General features: G+C 50.3%; 1 protein-coding gene across 3 annotated transcripts in view; it reads right to left on the bottom strand.

The window, feature by feature from the left end:
• LOC120895226 (transcription factor Sp1-like) overlaps positions 1–11,736 on the bottom strand; it is a 102,305-nt gene extending 90,569 nt beyond the window's left edge. For 2 of the 3 annotated variants that reach the window (XM_040298373.1, XM_040298375.1), the window contains exons 1-3: positions 11,627–11,736; positions 9,913–10,470; positions 3,887–3,959 (exon numbers count right to left, since the gene is read on the bottom strand). The gene's annotated coding sequence lies outside the window, so the exon portion shown is untranslated. Of the gene's footprint in view, positions 1–3,886; positions 3,960–9,912; positions 10,471–11,158; positions 11,600–11,626 lie in introns of those variants that run through there. The other variant, XM_040298374.1, reaches the window with a different exon arrangement.
• Between the last annotated feature and the right edge of the window lie 922 nt (positions 11,737–12,658).

The following is a 12,658-nucleotide window of genomic DNA, read 5'->3' as shown; positions in this document are numbered from 1 at the left end:
GCGTGACCGGATGAGATTTTCAATTACACGCTCCCCGTGGCAGCTAGGGTTGTGTTCGGGTCGGGCGACGCGCATCCACAGCCGCACCCAAACCCAAGGGCAGGGTTCGCTGACGAGGGCCTGCGGACCGAATAATAATAACAACAACAGCAAAAAACGAATTCGCCACCTCATGCTGCCACTACAAAAGGCACTGGCCACTACAGCGCGCGAGAGTGTCGTAGGGGTTGGTGGTGTGTGTGTGTTTGCTGAAGGGATTTCGGTTGCGGTTTGAGATAAAGTTTCTTTCAAAATCACGACCATTCGCTAAATTGAACCACGATGAATCATCGGAATCTGGAGGCTCTCCGCCACATTTGCCCCACTGAAGAACCCAGGTGTGTCTAAGGTTGTGTTTTTTTTTGAGTGTGCAGGAAGTCTTCAAACCGGCAACCAGGACAAGCTGGTGCTCTCGGCGAAGTAGCTATCGTTTACAAGAGCCACCTCGAAGCCAGGAAGGACCGAGAGAAGGACTGGGAAGACTGTCAGCTCAATAAGCGTAGATCGTTAGAGCTGGCCGTCCCAGCCGACATCGAACCGCATAACACACACACACACGTGCTCGCTCGCTCTCTGACACTGGGTGCGAAAGGGGTAAGGCGACATATTCTTTTGCTCGCTGTCAAAAGTGTTGAATGCCTTCGTGATTGTACTGTCACCGGGGTCTACGTTTAGCGCGAGCATGCATTCCCATCGCCCCCTTTTGCGCGCCTGAGCATGACGCAGGCCGACCCACGTACGTGGGGCGAGCTCCCCGTTTACCGACATGGCACCAGTGCGCGGTCTAAACACGAGTGTCATCACTCATAGAAGCATATCTGTTGGCGTGCGGAGCTGCCTTTGCCTAGTCGCAAAAGGGCCGCGACGGCCACGAACCGTCAAAACAGCCCCGCAGGCTCTGTTGTGTCGGTTTGCAGTTCGTTTGTGTAAATGCGCAAGGTTCGTCGCTTGACTAATGAACGAAAATTGAAATCATCTCACCGCGGTGCGCACGCTACCAGCGCAGCGGCACGGTGTGAGCGACTTAAAGGAGAACGAATAAACGAATTCACTCACCAAAGCGAGCGAGCGCGCGCGCGCAAAGGGGTTGGGTGTACAAATCCGTGCAGATCCCTGCTCGTACATGCCAATTGACCCAGCTTAGCTCACGAGCCTCGATTTTGATTTAGTTTCTTTTTTTTCTGTGCTGCGGCAACCACCACTGCGCACTGGTCAATGGAGGGCGGCAATGGACAAAGTAGCCTTAGCTGCAGCCTCAAAAGAGGGAAGCTTACCCTTGAGTCCTGAGTCGTTCGCTCGTCAGGAGCGAGCCGGCATGGGGCAGGGATGTATGAAATGAGTAGGTGTGCGCACTGTCGAGGCTAGTTATTTCATTCACGTAATTTCCGGCGCAAAACGCCACTTGGCTGCGGCATGATCTTCGTTCGTTCGGCCAGCACAACGAACCAACGAATGCAGCAGCGGTAATGATGGGATGGAAATTGGATTATCGTGTATAAAATATTAATCTCGAATGAAGTTGCTAGATCGCTCTCTTGGGGAGAATTTCCCCTCCCCGTAATGCATTCTTAAATAGGTAAGACTCGAAACAAAACCAAGCCTCTGAACGCAAGTATCATAAACGCTGTTTGCTTCCGTTTTGCACCTTTGGCTGGAAGTCCCACAAACAGCATGTACCATTTTGCCCTACTAAACCCTGCTCTCGCAAAGGGAAGCGGCTCGCTACAGGGAAGAAATTAATAAAATGTCAACACAGTCGTTTAACCGATTATATGCATTAGTTTCATGCCGTGGTCCGCTGCCAAAGCTCCACCCATACCCCACACACAGTACCCATTTGAACGATCGATCATGGCGCGAGATGGAACTGCTCGTTCCCTGCTGCCGTTTGTGTCGCACATCATCCGCCAGAACCTCCAGCTCGGAGCAGGAAATGCATTCAAGAGCATGTGCCGCGTACACCACCCGTTAATGGTTTCTTCGCTTTAATGCTTTACCCTCTTCGGTCAGTTCGAAACAGCAAAAAACCCAAACCCCTCCTCAAAGAGAACTAGCCCAACGGGTTGTTGCAAGTGCTGTCCGTTCCGTTTTGTACAGTTGGCCGCGCGTCATAGCGACACCACTTTTCACTCTTCCAACATCTTCGCCCGAGCGTCCAAGCGATCAGAAGCGGTGGTAAGGCATACACTCACAGCAGCGCACGAGAAGAACAAAGGCAGACCAGCAGACTCGTCGCTAGGTGCTTTCGTGCTATAAACGTAGATTTTACTGCCCATTTACTAGATTAGAGCCGTAGCTGCACGTTTCTATTCTCTCAGCGCTTCTGTTCCCCGTGCTTGCTTGCTTCCTGCGGGTGCGTCCCGTGCTGAGTGTATTTCTTCCCGGACCCCGGAGTTTTCAGCCAGCCCTGCCACCTTCCCCACTTACGGCCATCTCATCTGCGTCGGGGAGCTTTGTATGCAGAAGCACAAATTAAGCAACGCTCGCTTCTTCTTGTCTCTTGTTGCCCTGTCCCTATGTTCGTCCAATTCTGAAAAAATACAGGTCGCGATCTTTCGAGGGGAATTAAAATGTTGTAGCTTTATTAGCGAACGAAATGGCTCATCCGCCCGCTGGCAGACAAATCAGGCAATCTAAATCCGTGTTGTGGATGACCGAGAAGTAGTTTTCTAACTTGAATGGAAAGCAATATTAATATCACACCTTTTGGGCTAGTTAAAGCTGAATAGAAGTACAAAAGCATTTAAGCAAATCGCTACGTGTTTGTAACTGAATACCGTGCCCAACCACAAGCCCATCGCAGGCGGGCAAGTGATTCCGGTAAAGGTGGGCTACAAATTGCACACCTTCTCGATCGCTTCCAAATGGCAAAGGTTACGCTTCAAACGCGCTCACAGCAATGCACCGGGACCGATCGCAACAACCGGGGTACACGGGTGTCTGCACCGACACACAGACACCGAGGCCGGGGAGCGATCAAACATGCTCCAGTTTGTTATTACGGCATTACAAGCACACGGTGCATTACAACGCCGCGGACACGTCCGGCTTGCAAACGAAAAAGGGCTGCAATGCGGGAGAGCAGCCACACGGAGGGTGCCAATTTCAGACATGCCAGACCAGCGCGACGAGCCAGTCCCGACGCAGCGCCCCCTGCATGAGCGCATAATTCCCCCTTCGCCCCAACGCCTCGAACGCTGCCCCGCTTGCAAACCACTAATTAATTGTAATAACAAATTATAACAATTTCACCAATTTGTAGTACGCAGCAGCGGTAGTGCGATACGGGGAGGGGTGCGATCCGCTGACTGATCGCGGGGTGCCCGCGCGCTCGCGATCATAAACTTAGCTCGATTTGCAAGTTGATTATGCGCGATTAACAACATATGCCCGCGTTGTCTGACATGAGAAAGAGCGCAGCGGCAACGAAAATATGCGCCCTTCAAGCCGCACACCGCCCCGTCTCCACGTCTGTGTAGACGCTTCCGATTGAGCCATCACCGAATCTATCAGCACACAACACCATGACGTGGAGGGGTTGGAGAGAGAGTGAAAAAAAAACAAGAGCACACACACAAACAGGCTGGAGCGCGTGGCGGACGAGTGAATTCCAATTATTTCCACCTAAAACAAATAATCGCAGCTTCGGAGTGAAATAATCACCCTCCATTCCTTTCCCCTCCTTTGGAGCCGTGCCCTGGCAGACGGACCACACGGCGCACGGCCGTCTGCGCTCGTTGAGTTTCGCGTGACATACAAAAATCAGTAAATTTGCATAGTAATTGAAGAAATCCTGTTATTAGCGAGCGCGCTTGTAGAGTCGCGCTGGAGGATGCCGGTGGCTTACCTTGCCGCTCTTCCCTTCCGCTCGCTCGCTGCATGCGCGCCCGGGTGTTACGGGTGGGCTCCAATCACGTTATCTGCAAATGAATTACAAAGATTAATTAACAAAATGCCGATCAGCAAATCATCCCATCAAACGCTCGAACAACGCGCCACGCGTATCCATTGCTTTTCCCTCCCGGGGGTTGTCTCAATGCGCAATGCACTGCTTGCCATTAGAGCGAATCGCCATCAAATCTGTCCGACAAATGTGGTGTAATGCGCGGGCGATTACTGTAAAGCTGACATAAAGAACTTGAATGCCACCGTAAAACACGAACCCCCTCGTTCCTCATGCCGTGAAGCATACATTTTCTTTACTGTCGTTCGACACAAAACATAAACTGCTGGCTGGCGGACGTAAAGTTTTGATGTTTGTTGCCTTAATCCAACAATAATTCAAAACCACCGTTTTGTTTCCTAAAACTATTTACGATATGAATTTTTAACTATTTGAGCTGCGGGAAGTTGCAATTAATGCAGCTTATGTTTTGGCAGTTTAACGACACGATTGCCAATAGAAAATCCGACACGGATGCTCGGATTGGCTATTTAAAAGTAGTAAAACGTTGGCCCTTTGCTTCGCTCTATTATGTTTCCGCTATTGCGCTTGCACGAGTGGTGAAGCAGGTGCAGCAATCCCACTCATCCCACCAGTTTATTGTGATTTTACGATCAAAAGATCATTACGAATGCAGCGGTGGTGAAGTGAAATGGTCAATCTCAAACGGAGTGGCGATGAGTAAGTTCCTAAGACAAACATCTTGCTTCCCCTTTGGGCTGCAGAAAGCGAACGAAGACGTCGCAACGATCGCAAAGAGACATTCCTCCAGACACAGGTCGAAGCGGAGCAGAGGTCGCACACCGGGCACGGTAGCGTTAAATACGTAGTAATTATCACTAAATTACATCTCACCATAGATCACCGTTTTCTATCTCTTCTGTCCGGTGTGTCCCTCCCAATGCATATCCCCCCGCCCGGTCCGACCGGTGGCGACGATGGGGATCTCACCGTGGACGTGATGCGCGGCACAAAAGAAAGAAGAAATTTAAAGTCAAATAAAAGCCTCATTAACATTCATTTTTAACGGTTGAAGAGACACGCGACCTCACGCCGGCACTGCTACTAGGGTTTTTGTAGCGCTCGGCGTGTGTATCTGTGTGCGTCTGTCTGTGAGTGGTCAAGTGGGGGGGATGGTATATGAATTTTGTTTTGTTTACGGTAGAAAGGGAAAAAACAACACGCTGCTCTCCACAAAAGGAACGCTTCCTCGCGGCAATAAAGACAAACATTTTTCAGATCGCCTCAAGAGCGGAGGACACGCGCACGGTCGCGCGTTTTCCATCCGCCGCGTTTGTGCGAGTGCAAATTGCGGGGCCTGCGGATTAATGTATATTTATTCCGCCATCAGCAATAATTATATGATCAATTGTGTGAACGCTCGTCATGGAAATGATGCCATTTGCAAATGTGTTTCACTTTTCACGCTGTCCTAGTTTAGTTGCAGCTCTTCTGTTTTTCTCTTTGTGGCTGTGCGTTTGTATGTATGATTGAGTGTTCTGTATTCTCCCTTTGACTGACGGACCTGATCATCTCCGGGGCCGAAGCTTTGGACGCACTGTGGACAGAATCGATGAAGCTTATTACGAAAACAGCCTTTAAGCCGTCTCACTCCCTTTTGTCCAGCGGTCAGCTTCTGGGGTTTTGGTTTCCCGTGGCCACTTGTTGGTTTTTTGTTGTTGTTCATGCTTTGTTTGCCTTGCATCATCGAGTCCAATTTAATGTTGTTGAACTTGGAAATACTTTCCCCTCCCCCGCCCGCTGTATGTTTCCCATCCCATCCCTTTTTTGGCTCACTTAAACACAGCTTCTTGCGCGTTCCTTGGAGCGCGATCATCGGACCTTGGACAGCGATAGCGTCGCCACCGCAGCACCGCAGCTGAAGAAACAATCTCAGCCTCAACAATTTAACCACACACGCACACACACACACGCATACACAACAATATTCGCAAGTTTGCAATCGCAGGCATAATCAAGGTTTATTTTATGGGCGCTGTAAATATCTCCGACGAAATGATTCGTTGTCGAAGTAATCAGTAGACGACGGGACGGGCCCGGGGAATGGGATGGGTGGATGGGAACGAAACGAAACCGAGGGAGAAACAGATCCGATCAAACTTGTGCTCCGATTACTTGATGTGTGATTTTTTGGTTGTTCGTTGTTGTGTTTTCCCGAGGCGCACTTCTTGTTCTCCTCTTAATGCTGGGTTTATTTATTCGTATCCGTTTTGTCTCTCCTCGTTGCGTGCTTCTCTCCTTCCCTCCCTATCCATCTCTCTCTGTCTTCCAGTGTGTGTTGTTACGCGTTGCTGTTGCGCATTTTTATTTGCTGACTGATATTTGTTGGCAAGGTTTTGTCTCGTTTCGTTGATTGCTGGCTGTTTGATTTTGTTTGCTCCATTGCAATGCCAACCGCGGCTATAGGTTCCCACGCGGGTGGCTTCGATAGGGGGAGGGGGGGTCGCTCTGTTGTGTAAAGGTTGAGGGATGGTTTGGGGAGCTTTTTAGGCGTTTGTTCCCTCTCCGAGCAGGGTCGGGTTTGATAAGCAAAAGAGAGCAGAAATTAATCCTACCCCCTTTCAGCGCTTCTCAATTAATTGGGTCATGTAAGAGGAGGGAGGCGACGGCAACAAAAAGGCAGGCAAACACGGTCGGTTTCGCCGAGGCCCAACGTGTAAAGGTCGCCCCACACTCTGCACGGGTTGGGCTTGATAGTTTCTAGGAACGAGCCAATTTCCAACCAAGGGCCTAGCCTCCGACGGGGCCTAGCTCGTCGTGGCAGCGCTGCAATTGCAGCTCGTTTGTTTGCTCGCCACCGTTGAACACGAACCAAACAAACGCAACAGCCCCATCCTAATGATACCGGCAAACGATTCAATCCAATCACCTTTTCCGTCCAATAAACACAATGAGCCACGACATGAGAAAGCCACGCAAACACGGGCAAACACACACACGTATGCTCGGGCAGTCGTCGTGGCAGTGGGAGAGTAAACACGAAATAATTGACTATTTTCCACGACTCCTCTTATCGTTATCGTGATAAGTAATTTTTCAAGGTTATGGATTTCTTCGTCGGCATCATTCAACGGGGAGGGGGGTAGGAGGGTGGCGTGCGCCGAGTTCCCGGGTGCCATGTTACACCGACACTTTCCCACATGCGACCTCATCCTCGCTCCTCGCACACCTCTCCCCACGCAGAAGCGAGGGGTGGAATGTGAAGAAGGAAAAGCATCGGTGCTGAGGAGAAGTTTGAGTTATGTGCAACGATGAGACCGCACGAAGGAAGTGGCCAGCGGTATGTATCCCCGTGGCTTCGTGACTGCCGTTTTGTATTGTCTCGTTCCAGGAAAGCACCAGCAACGGTGGTTTTAGGGGGTGGGGGGGTGTTTTTTTTGTTTATGAGTTTTCCACATTGCAATCTTGCGCGAGGCAAACAACGCATGTTGCCGTTAAACCGGAACGGAACGGGCGGGGGAAGCATGATGATGCATCGTTAGCAGCCGACGCCGGTACGCTTCAAACGAACCGGTGCAAAATAGACAAATTGCATCTCTAATATCTTATTTTAGCCAGCCAGATTCCACTGGAGACTCATCGGCATGTACGGTAACGGGTTTCCTGGATTCGCTTGTACCTCTCGCATGGTGACACATTCCCCACCGGGTGACGATGGTGGCGGAAGGCAAATGAGGAACCATTTTCTATCGGGCGCTTCAATCGGGTGTGTGCACGACGTACAATCAAGATGCAGTTATCATAAATGGCATCGGGTATTTGTTTTTCGTCTCAGTTTCCATTGTGGGAACAAGTGGACTCGGCGCCACCACTCCACAACGACCGCCATGCACCACTGGACGACGCATACTGGTTGGAGATGATTTGATTAGGAAAGGTAAACCCTTTCACACACTGAGCAGCTGGCAGCGTTTGGCGGCTGGGTGAACTGTATATCGAAACTAGATCACGCACAGCCGACCTTCGTGATCCCTGGGAATCCCTCTAGCGCTCGTGTTGCGTTTGGTTTTCGGGTTTCGGAACGGTTTCCAAATGGACGGACGCAATTTCGAGGTGAAACCTTTGCGTTTTCCTAAAATAAAACCAGCGTGATCTCTGCGTACTACCGCACACCTACGAAATGGACGATCGGCGGCCCAAGGGTCGGGCGATTCGGTCGAGAAATGTCGAACGCACCTAAGTGGCCCGTACTTTAATTGTACTTTTTACCGTGCGCTTGCGCAATTACCGAAGTGCTCATCGCGTTGCGAAAGGACGCCGGACGACCGGAGGCACTCAGCGGGAAAAGAGCCCTAAAGTATTGAACTTCCACTCCTTCGCTTCCACTCCTTCGCTTCCGCTCCTTCGCTCACTCGCTCGCCACGCAAAAGCCCCTTGGAATGTGTTTGGAGACGATCGTCGTGACTGCGTGATCGCCCCGGAGATGTGCGCCTGCGTATTTTGCTCCAAATTCTGGGGCGGTCGAGAGTTCACCCACAAATTGATGACCTTTGAATCACAGCGCCGCAACGCAGCTGGAGCCTAAGCCAATTGAATCTAACAAAACGATGATCGAGGAACTCCGAGCGTCCGATTGTAAAGATCTGTCTGCTCCCTCCTCCTCCTCCGATACCGCACGTGGCCGAATGGGCAAAGAAGATCACGAGCAGGTCTTCGTTCAAGGCCTGCCGAAAAGTTGCAGCCATCGCACACCACACGACCTCCAAAAAGTGCGTCTCTCTGACTGTACTCGGAATTAGCAGTGCGGGCTGTTTCTATGCGCGAACTTGAAGCGCTGAAGCAGCAGCAGCAACAGCACCACCACAACAAATCTAGCCGATGAAAAATCAAAGCCCCGCGAGTACGAGATGCGCATTACGAATCGCGCAAACACAGAACAATCACGATTTTTTGTGCCTTTTTGTTAGCTGGGAAGGAAAATGAAAAACGAACAAATAACGAACCGAACGAAAAACGGAGCCCCTCGCGGCAACACATCCGCCACTTCTGCTGCTGCTGCTGCTCGATTGTGCAATTGTTGATGCTTCTTCGATTTGTTTTACTCAGCACCACCACCACCACCACCAGCACTCCCTTGGCAGGTGAGGCCGGCCTCCGTGTCACTCTCGCTCATCAGCTCGCTTCGTATTAGTTATTGTGCCGATGGATAGATTCGCTTTTCTCTAACGATTTTTCGTTTTGATTTTGGTCATTGGCTCTTTTTTCCAATTCCCTCCCTCCTTCGACTCTTATTTTCGGAGGCTACTTTACCGTACCTTTTGTCTCGCCTACCCCTTTGCCTCCCTTGGCTCCCATTCATTGCTTTTAGTAGCTTCGAAGTTTTAAGCGTAAGAGCACAGCCAAAACGAAAAGAGTTTCCCTCTCGCGTGGTGTGCACGTGGTGGTGAGTCTCTAGCCTCACAGTTACACACGGCATTTTATGGTGCCGTCATGTGGTACACAGCCCTACTCTTTCTCTGCTTCGCCCTTCCCTTTTCTACCCTTACCCCATTTTTCGATTGGGTGAATTCGAACGAAATCGAATCTGGCTACGATTGTGCGAGTCACGTGGAGCGCGCATAGTTTTTGGGGTGTAATTAAAGCGCTCAATTGTTTTTCGTGTTTTTAGAGATGAGCACGCTGTACCACCACGCCAAAGCACCATATATGAAGGTACCCTTTACGGCGTGCGTTGGTTCCCATTCACCGCAGCAAACGCGCTCTAGGATACACTTTCCTTCGAAAACAATTGCAGCACAAATGAACCAATAAATCCAATGCGATACGCTGTCCAAATCCTGTGCGTTCGCGCTTGTTCCGTATTTAGCATGAGGGAAGGTCGCATTCGCGCCTTTCGCGGTCCCATCTATTCATCCCGCACAAAGAAAAGTGGAACATGGCGGGCACAGGCTCGCGATAAATTAAACTACCTTTTTCGCGCGAACAGCTGTCTTCCGATGGTGTGTGCGTTGATGACGGAGACGACGGTGGATGGCGGTCTTTTGGTCGGTTCGGTCCAAAGCAAAGGTCACAAGTTAATCCTCACAAACTCTCTCACACACACACACTCTCACCGACACAGGGCACTGGCACAGACATAGAGCGGGGTTTTTTTCTCCTTTTCGCTTCTTCACTGGGGGCCCCCTTTCCGCTGGGGGCTTAGAAATTGCCAATGCTACAACTACCACTACTATCCAACAATTTCGGCCGGCGGCGGATTTTTCGCGATCGCTTCTTTACGGTCACTCCGGGAGTGACGAAAACCGAACCAATGACTTCATCGTGATTGCTCGTTTCGTTCCGTTATCGGCCACCGGGAGGAAGCTGTGGTAGCGTCACAATTTGCTACGCCTCGCGGTCACACGCACTCGAAAATGCACACACACTCACACACATACGCACAGCGGACGGCACACCTGCAACTCGCACAAATCACACACTTGCACACGGTCAAACTGTGCGGCAATTTTTCGAACCGGCTACAAACGCTGCAAAAAAAAACAAAGGCAAGAGATAATTACACACTTTTTCCCCGTCGCGAAAAACCAAACGGATCATCGATCACTTTCTTGGACCGTGGGCTGGGATACTGGCCGGTACGCATTGCCAATTCTCACCGGTCTCGGCAAAAAAGGCTTTCTTCAGAGGCCGCCCGTTTATTTGCTTTTCTTGCTGGCTAGATTTAATTTGTATTTATCACTGTTTGAGCGGTCAATTTTTTTCTCTCTTTCTCTCTCCCTCTTTCGCTTGTTCAACCCTGCGCGTATTAGAAACTCTATTCACGGCACGCCAGGAGCTTTGTTTTTACTCGCAGCGAGCAATCTCGGTTTGGCGATCGTACGCTAACAATGCACCAACAATGCAGCAGCATGGCAGCGATGTTCCGCATTTGTATTAATATTCATTTTCTCGAGAGAGAGAAAAGCCACTACTAGCTCCTTAACTTCACCCCATACCTCACGCCAACCGAAATGGAGATGTTTAATGATCCACTTGCAAGCGCTGGGTTGGAAAAGAATGGCAATGTTTCACGTTTGCGCCTTCCACTTCGTTAATTTTTCCCTCCGTGTTTGCATGATAAAGATCACATTGCACAGTGACACCGTTCACAGTGCTGCTGGAGGTGCACATCCGTCTTGATTGCTTGTCAATTTGCTTCCAGGCTTTATCACTCACTCAAACTCGCACATTTCACTACCGCACGAACTAGATCCGCAGGAAAAAGCTGTCACACATTCTCTCGAAAATGTTTTCTTCATTTGCACTGCGACGCGACGCGATTCTTTGCTCGATTTGCCAGCAACAACAAGGGCCACAATGCCGTCGGTGATAATCCATGCGGAATTTGGTAGGAATGTACCGCCACTAGCGGCACTGGCTTAGCCGCGGTGACCCAGTAAGACGACAAGTGTCGCACAGCTATGCACAACCGTATTTCGCGTGTGTCTGTGTGTGCTTAGATTAGCGTCCACGATGGTGCTTTTCATCGCCGGATAGGGAAGACGCGTGAATAAACGATGATTGGTAGCACCAGCAGCAGCACGAGCGGGTGAGTAATAGAAATGAAAGGGGTGAGTGGGAGTGGGGTGAGGTTAGGAAGTGGTGGTGGTACGAGGATGCGAGACAACGGTGGGGGCTGCACACCAACAAAGAAGACGACAACAAACGGCGCACGCTAGAAGAGCACGAAGAAGAAAGGAAGGAAAAACTATGCACTGGTGAAAAAAAACGTTATGTTGATGTCGTACCTCCAGACCGACTGACCGAGTAATACAGTATCTCGGCGTTCCCAACCGAGGACACGTTCGCCCTCGCTCTGTTGCAATGGGCGCCCGAACAGGTTGGGTACCGCGGGCACTCACCGAGGCGGCAGCAGCCAGCAGTAAAACATCCGAACGTCTTCGAAACGGCGAGATCGTGTACCCCGTTACTGAGAGCAAACGGCCGTATCGAGAGAGCGAGAGAGAGAGAGAGAAAGCTGGCACACGAAAGTCACCCATCGCCATAGCAACGCGGCTCGATCCCGGTTAACGGCGGCGGTAACTCGCACAGCAACGGAAGACTTCAACGAGCGAGCATGAAACGAACCTTTTGCGTTCACAGCACGATCGGTGGAGCTTTCGCAGCGCACCGCACGGGCACGATGACGATCGATCAGCCAGGCCAGTGGTACACCGCTCGAACAAAGAAAATGTCCAGCGGCCTGGACGGGCGTGTAGAAGCGAGCGATTTTAATAACTGTTTAATAAGCGGCTTTGGGTCCGAACCATGCGAAAACATGCTTAATGTTCGTTCGAGGTAAAGTAATGAGGCTCGAGTGCAGTATGGATTAAGATAACATTTGAGTGCACTGATTTGCTCTCGACTCGGTCATTACGAGAGGAAATCTATTACTTTGCGCGCGCAGAACAAACGAAAACGTGTGACGCTTATGAAATCGACTGCAATGGAAATCATTTTTCAGAGAATCACGTCCATCATACGTGCAAATACACACCGGTTCCAAAAGACTTACTCTTTACTTGTATTTTAATACCTTCTTCGAAACAATGCAATGAAAAAAAAAAACAAAAATGCATATTACGAGGAATATTCAAGCTCAACCAGAACGATTCAAACACACATCAGTGAGCGCATAAAAACTGTCCCTGCGGACCACCATGAAGTCACCACCCG

Source organism: Anopheles arabiensis, chromosome 2 (genome assembly GCF_016920715.1).
Source record: "Anopheles arabiensis isolate DONGOLA chromosome 2, AaraD3, whole genome shotgun sequence".
Taxonomy (NCBI): Eukaryota; Metazoa; Arthropoda; class Insecta; order Diptera; family Culicidae; genus Anopheles; species Anopheles arabiensis.
Note: the sequence above shows the minus strand (reverse complement) of the source record. Positions and strands in the feature narration are given on the sequence as shown.